The sequence below is a fragment of the Sinohyriopsis cumingii genome, chromosome 8 (genome assembly GCF_028554795.1).
Source record: "Sinohyriopsis cumingii isolate HCF-2022 chromosome 8, ASM2855479v2, whole genome shotgun sequence".
NCBI classification, from domain to species: domain Eukaryota; kingdom Metazoa; phylum Mollusca; class Bivalvia; order Unionida; family Unionidae; genus Sinohyriopsis; species Sinohyriopsis cumingii.
The window spans coordinates 67751456-67759026 of NC_142968.1; the positions used below are offsets into that span (position 1 = coordinate 67751456).

At 34.6% G+C, this 7571-nt stretch overlaps 1 pseudogene; it reads left to right on the top strand.

Moving 5' to 3' along the window:
- The first annotated feature begins 1772 nt into the window (after positions 1–1772).
- On the top strand, positions 1773–3963 carry LOC149793751 (fibrinogen C domain-containing protein 1-A pseudogene; annotated as a pseudogene).
- The last annotated feature ends 3608 nt before the right edge of the window (positions 3964–7571 follow it).

The following is a 7571-nucleotide window of genomic DNA, read 5'->3' on the forward strand; positions in this document are numbered from 1 at the left end:
TGGAATCTTCCTAGAAAACATGCATACTCCCTGCTGCCATAAGGAGAATACTGACCAAGTACGTCTGTATTTTACCTGTTACTGTAAATTAGTACTGGATTATGCTGGATGGTATTTGATATCCATGGCAATGCTATGAACACTGAAAATAACTCGATGAACCAGGTAAGTTAAAATGTGTTACAAATTTTAATAGCATACACTTACCATATGGTTTGGGTTATAATAGGTACGTATAGGCTGTAGGTGATGACAAAGTTGTCCTATTTTACCTATTACTGTAAATGTATTATTTACCATCTGAAAATATCATAAAGACAATTTAATGCAGAAATGGAATCCAACCTTAATCAAATCACATAAAGCATCCCACTACAGTTGCATTACACGTAGCCATTGAGTAACCAACGCATCTATTACTGGCTTTAGAGTGGTGTATATATCGAGCTGTGTGTGCGTGTGAGTGTGAAACAGAAGGCAAATATTATGTTTCACAATGCCCATTTTATTCAGATCGTGAAAACAGATTCTCCACAGGGATTTTCTCAAACGAATTCAGGCGTAATATCTCAACTTGCACCATATGGCATTTCAGCATCCCAGAGAAGAGCTTCAATGGAAATATCATTCACTAATTAGTACTTTTCACACCATATTTCTTTCACCCGTATGCGATATATATTTGATATTTTTCCAATGTCGTCTTGAAAAGTATTTCTACTATGGATTCTTACTTTTCTTACTGTTACATTTGTGATTGTTGAACCATTGTTATGTAGGTGTATGTTTATGCTCCACATTTCCAAATATCCCTTTTCATGGACATTGCAATAGATAGGATCTGCAGCAGTAGGTATATAATAGAAATATTAGCAGCCGGTATCTTTGTCATTGATAACTTATTTTCACTTGTAGCGAATGGAGAGCAAAATGACCATTATTTTTCTTTGGTTTTCAACGTATGCAATATCTCAGTCACAATGCATGTCAAAAATGATGTATACGAGATAAAACTATAAGAGTGTTCACCAGCAGCAGAAGGAGCTTTTCACTATTCACGTTTCGTTTTGATTATATTATTAGCCCAAAGTTGATGATATTACGTGTCCAAATAAGGCAGAAAAGAATGAGGCGACAGGTTGTATTTCAAAACCTTGTTGATATTTTTTTTTCTCCATTATTTATCTTATAACACTAAAAAGCTGCCGCTTGTGAAGTTCACAGACTCTCTCCAAGTTTCATATTTCACTCCAAATCTAATGTATTTAAATACCAGTAATTTAGTACGGAACTTAATATTATATAGCAAACAAAATGTCATCCAAAGTATTTTAGGAAGACCAAGAGATAGCACAGATAGCCCTGTAGGTTTCGTTTCTATGAAAATATGAAATTATTAGTTCTGGTGTATATTGAACTAGTTTTTAGCCGCAGTGTTTAGTTATGTTATTTCTGTATGCCAGAACTTAATTTCCTATTTGAGTATCACTATATTCGTAGTGAGGTTAATTTGTACAACTCACTGTGTTAGTTGGGCTGTAATTCGCCTCATTGGAGAAAAATACTTTCTCGTCTAGAAAAATAGTTATATTTTATGCTGACAAAGTCTATTCGGATGAATTTATAGTGGACTGTTTACATCCGTCTTAGCATTTTTACCCAATGAAATCAATGCCTCGAACTGGATAATTATTATTCAAGCAACACCCTTTTTTGTGTATTCCCACTTATGTATCTAATAAATATGGACAGCCCTCTTAAACATTTCCACATCCAGCTATACGCTAGAACAATCCTTAACTGACAATGTTTTGTTCAGTGTTCTTTACCATGACAATGGTTCGCTTATTCTTCGCTTTCCTGACGTTCTCTAAATTGCTTACAAGCGGACATCCTCAAATTAACTGTGGAAACGTCACTTCATCTACATGCCAAAATGTCTCTTTTGGAAAACCAATTGACTGCCAGGACATTTACCAAATGGGTTTTACAAAGACTGGAAGCTACATTATTTATCCCAAAGGACATCCTAATGGTATCTACGTTCGATGTGACATGCGTACAGCCGGTGGAAGATGGACTGTCATTCAGAGAAGAATCAGCGGAGATGTTGATTTCTTTCGTGAGTGGATTGATTATAAAGAGGGTTTTGGTGATCCAAATGGAAACATGTGGCTCGGAAATGACAATATACATGACCTCACGGCTCAGGCCGATTACCAGCTGCATATAAACTTGGCTGTTTCAAATACAAATACCAGCTTTGCCATGTATGATACTTTCTCGGTTGGAGACGAAAGTAGTGGATATCTGCTCTTCGTAAAAGGCTACAGTGGAACAGCAGGCGACTCTTTCTCTTATCATTCTGATATGAAATTTAGCACCAAGGATTGGGACAACGACAAAACCAATTCAACAAATTGTGCCAGTAGCTACAAAGGCGGTTGGTGGTACAATATTTGCCATTCTTCAAACTTAAATGGAATCTACGGATCCACCAATTATGCAGAAGGAATAAATTGGTATGCATATGCCGGACGTCATACATCCATGATATATGCAGACATGAAAATAAGGAGAAAAATTTCACAGTAAGAGTGATACAAAAGTATTAAGATATCACGGGAATAAAATAATATTTGTAGAAATAGGATACTGCAGCTTGAAGTATGTCCATATACATTCATGTTATTTGCAACTTTCGAAATATACCGCTTTAGTCATATGAATATTCCTTCTTCATAAACGGACGCAGGTATAATTAATTCCTAGAACCATTTAAATTTGCTGTCCCTATTGCATTTGCAAAGGATACAGTTGTAATACATTTGGTTTGTCTGAATGGAGATAGTTTAAAATTAATAAGTATATTGTATTGAAAGTACGATTCTACATTTTTATTTTGTATGTTTCCTTTTCTTGTTATTATTCGCTATTTGTACTTTCAAAATGTTGATGCTAATTGCAATAAACATAACATGCGCTACATATACGATTGCAAATAACATCCTAGTTCCCTCCACTCCCATACCGACCTAACGGATTTATCAAATGTTATATAAATGTTTTGCATCTGAATCAGAATAATATTATATATATATATATATATATATATATATATATATATATATATATATATATATATATATATATATATATATCCCGATTTCAACAAGCACCTTGCTTGACATCTCAGTTAACAATATTGTTAGGTATTGTAAAAAGTGGCAATATATTACATTTTAAGGAATGATAAAATATAATATTCATCCGTATGTAGTGCTGCATAAGTGTGGTTTTCAAACATAGTTTCGTACAAACAAACATGAGCAGCTTACGTTCTTTTGTTGGGGAATGGTTGCTGTTTTTACAGTCCTGAGAGTTTTTAAAGGAAAATTAAGAGGACTTAGGTGACAATTCTTTCCCCTGCCTGTCAAACCTTTGGGTTGATGTCTTTGATTCATTCAGAGTCGGTGACCTTAAAGTGTGACGTCACAGAAAGTTACTATATTAGGTAAAATCAGACCCAAATGACTCTTTGGCATACTCAAGTGCATTGCTAACTAGGAAAATCCAAGAAGAATACACAAGATACAAAAAATTCCATTTTCATCATTTTTCCGAAAACAAATCCACTGCTTTAAAATTATGAAAGAAGGCAAATAAAATTAAAACGTACACAAAATCTGAAAAGTATAAAATCCAGAAATAATGTTAAGTACCGGAACATTTACAACGATACTAAAATGCAGTCCAGTATACAACATTGATCGTCTTTCTCAGTTAATCAAGAAGTTCAAAGTTATAAGTTTCACACAAGAAAAATATGTTAATATACCTTGCGCAGATTCCGTATTTAAATCTCCGAAATTCCTGAAGTTTCATGAACTTTAATATCACTGGGTTGGCTCTTGCAAACTTTCACACTTGCTATATAAACATTTTGTTGCAATGACACAGTAATCGTATTTGTTGTTGTTTTATCTTTTGTAGCAAACAAGTGTTCTTGCATGGCGATTGACCCAAATCATGTAGAACGCCCCAACTGCCTTCACGGTAGCCATATAAACCTTTGTTGCATTAACACAGTAATGGTATTCGTTGCTGTTTTATCGTCGGTTGCAAAGAAACGTTATTACAGAGTAATTTATCCAATATCATGTAGAACAAACCAGTCGTGAATGGATTCGGAATAATTATTGCATTTCAACTGAATTCACGAGATTTTTACTTGTTTTCCTAAATTTGTCGCCAGGCACAGTGATATATGACGCATCATCGGCACCTACTGATCACACTGAGAATCGATTTCAGGGTTATTGTCAACTGGCATTAACCTATATTTGATCCTCTTGTTAATCAATGATTGTACTCTATACCACAATTAGCCCTCTAAGTGGTTAGGATATAAGTTATCAGCCCGAGAACGATATTCTCGATCAAAGTCATTGATGTAAGAGTGCGAATTTTCACAAAAACATAGTTCGCTTGTCAGGACCTGTCTCGCCTATAGAGGTTCTAATATTTGCTACCGATAGAACTTCTATCTATTGAAGATCCAAGTAAAGAAAAACTAATTTTGATCTTTCATAGGAAACAAAAATATCTAAAACATATATTTGCTGCATCGGGGTTTTCAGATTCAAACAAAGGGAACATACATGTATAAGTATTGATTTCACAAAGAACGATATTTTAAGAGAATATGTTTCATTGTCAATTACTCAGGATATTTCGCTTGGATTGTTTCATACATGTGTGTGCATTTCGATTGGAGGTCCCGTTATAATCCTTCATACCCTAAGTACAATTTTGTATTATTATTATTATTATTTTATCAAGTAGGCGTAACGTATCACTGGAGACCTGTAATAAAAGTCTATATTATAAACAAAATGCTTTATTACGAAAAATTTTCTAGATCAGTAATCGATCTGTAGGAGGAGGAATATAGTTCTGAGAACCAAGGCCCTTCTTATAATCTATTCAGTCATGATAGAACTCAGCATCACTGTTGACGTTTCTTATGAAAGAATATCCGTCCTCCACCAGTAGTATCGATGTCACAGCTAGTGTAGATGCCGTTTCAATCCCCGGTTTAATAAATGATGTAGACGCCTATCCGGGTAAATCCCATCTACCACACATCCTATTAGTCTTCTGTTTTCAAAGCAGACATTGTGCAGTGTAGGAATGGCTCTTTATGGTTCTGCCAGTCTTAGCAGTTGCACATGCAAGGACAATAGTTTTGTGCATTTCTGCTCCGAACCAATGCTGCTAACAACCGGTTGGAGAGGACAAAGCCGTTTCCTTGTTTCAGTGAACATGACAATGATACGGAATGACCATTCTAGTCGAAACTTGAATAGAGTTATTGATCCAAGGCAATATGTATGTTTTATTCTGTTTGATGTTCATCACAGTTTTCCAACTATATAAAGGATAGCGGTAAATTTCCTCACTCCAGTAAGATTAGTTTCTGTTTAAAACGAAAGAAACTCATTAATTAATTATGAACATAAAATAAGAGAGTTCTGACATTGCGTTACATTTGCACTCGAACTTGGTAATACATTGCTGGTTAAATAAGTAGCGCAGTGCCTATGCGAGTGTTTGACAATCAAACTAAGCTAGGAGATTAGAAACTTTTAAAACCCCTCAAGACAATCTTATTTTACTCTAAAGGTTCTGGGGTTATTACAAAAAAAGTAATTTAGCTTAAAGATTTGGTAGCCGTTGATTTGATTGATACTAAGTTTGTGTTATTTGTATATCTGACACGTCTACATTACTATTACAGGAACAAATAATTACGAACTTAAAGCTAGGTTTTGTACTGATTGAATTTAAAAATGTTTAATGAATATCTGACTTCGTTTCTTGTTTGAACTTTGATCAAAAATTCGTTAGAAAACGTCAAAGGCCCCAGAATGCCTATCCCTACATAAATATCGTGATACAATACAGTCTGTACATCAAACAGTGGGTATAGTCAGAAATAGCAAGAACATGGTCGTGTACCACAGTTATTCAGAATTTAACATCAGCGCAGGTGACATTTTGGAAACCTTCCTGGTTGTGATCTGCTTGTTCAGTGACCAGTTCAGTTCAGCCCCTTCTGAAGTGACCAATATCAGAAGTATAAGGGACATACCATTAATTTTGTTGTGGATTGGGTGAATGTGTCAAAATAAAAGAAAAGATCCGTTTGAGCTCAATGAATTGACGTCAGCACTAGCAGAATTGGAGACAGTGATGGTGATTTGTATTCACTCACTTGCATTGGGCAAGTGTCTGAATAAAACAAAATATTTTGTTTGAGGCTTATTATAAGCTAGCATTGAATTACACATAGACATTTATCTGCATTCTTTTTCTTTTAGATGTTAACTGTTCATCATGAATATACTTCAAAGAGAACACAGACATTGAGCCCCGGCTTAAGATCCGACGAATGGTCTTGATCTACATCGCTCAAAATTGCATAAGTTTATGTAACAATTATCTCGAACATAAAACGTCAGCACGTCTTATTTCCTACTGCAGGTCGATGTGTACGCATAGTTCAAAAATGAGACAGTAATAATGTCGACAGCCTGTAAATGTTTATGTGTACGTGTGGATGTGTTAGTGTCATTATTGACAATAAAACGTTGATCTCCACAAGTAGTTTCATAATGAATACGTTCTTGTTGAATGAAGTTTAAATATGGAAACTAACTCAAGATGAGAATGGCGAATGTGACACATTTTGAATTTTTTCTCATATCCTGATAATTTGTCAATATTTTGAATAAATATTTGGAATGATATCACCTTTTTAAAACGAAAGAAACTACATAAGTCACTATTCTTGAAATGAACATAGAGCAGGCACAATTAGTAGAATGGAAAATGATAGCTTATCGAACGAATTACAAAACACAAGTCGGTATCTGTTTTAAATTCTGCTGCGCATTATTCAGTTGATCCGTTTGATTTTGAAAATCAATATTTTTGTTAACAAAAACACAAATAGTACGAATCTAATTTCTTATTGACAGCTTTTTGTTTAATGAAGTCTTTGTAGTCTGAAGGCAACACTGTTTATTTTTAATCGCTTTAGGGCATGTTATAGACAGACTTAGTAAAGATCAAGGAATGTATAGAAGGACGAGGTCTTTTTTAAATTTAAATAGTAAAAACTGGCATAGACCATTTATGGAACTACTCTGTGCAAAGCCAACAAACTAAAACAAGAACAACAACAAGACAACACTAGCACGCTTCCAGTAGGATTGTGTCCACTTTCTTTGCTAATTCAAAGACATGATAGGCACGAACCCACGTTTCATACAGACAGATAAAATGGCTGTCATTTTCATTTGATATTGCATAAAGAAAAGGTAATTACGAGTCCACGTTACATATAGTGTATCAATATCCCACCGCAAGTCACAAGTGACACCCCAAAAAAGAAAATGCTGGTCTACTTTCTTTACTACTTTATGTAAAACAAAGAATACTACCACCAAGGAAGAGAACATATCACCTAACCAGTTTCCATATATTTCAGTGCAAAACAAATGTTA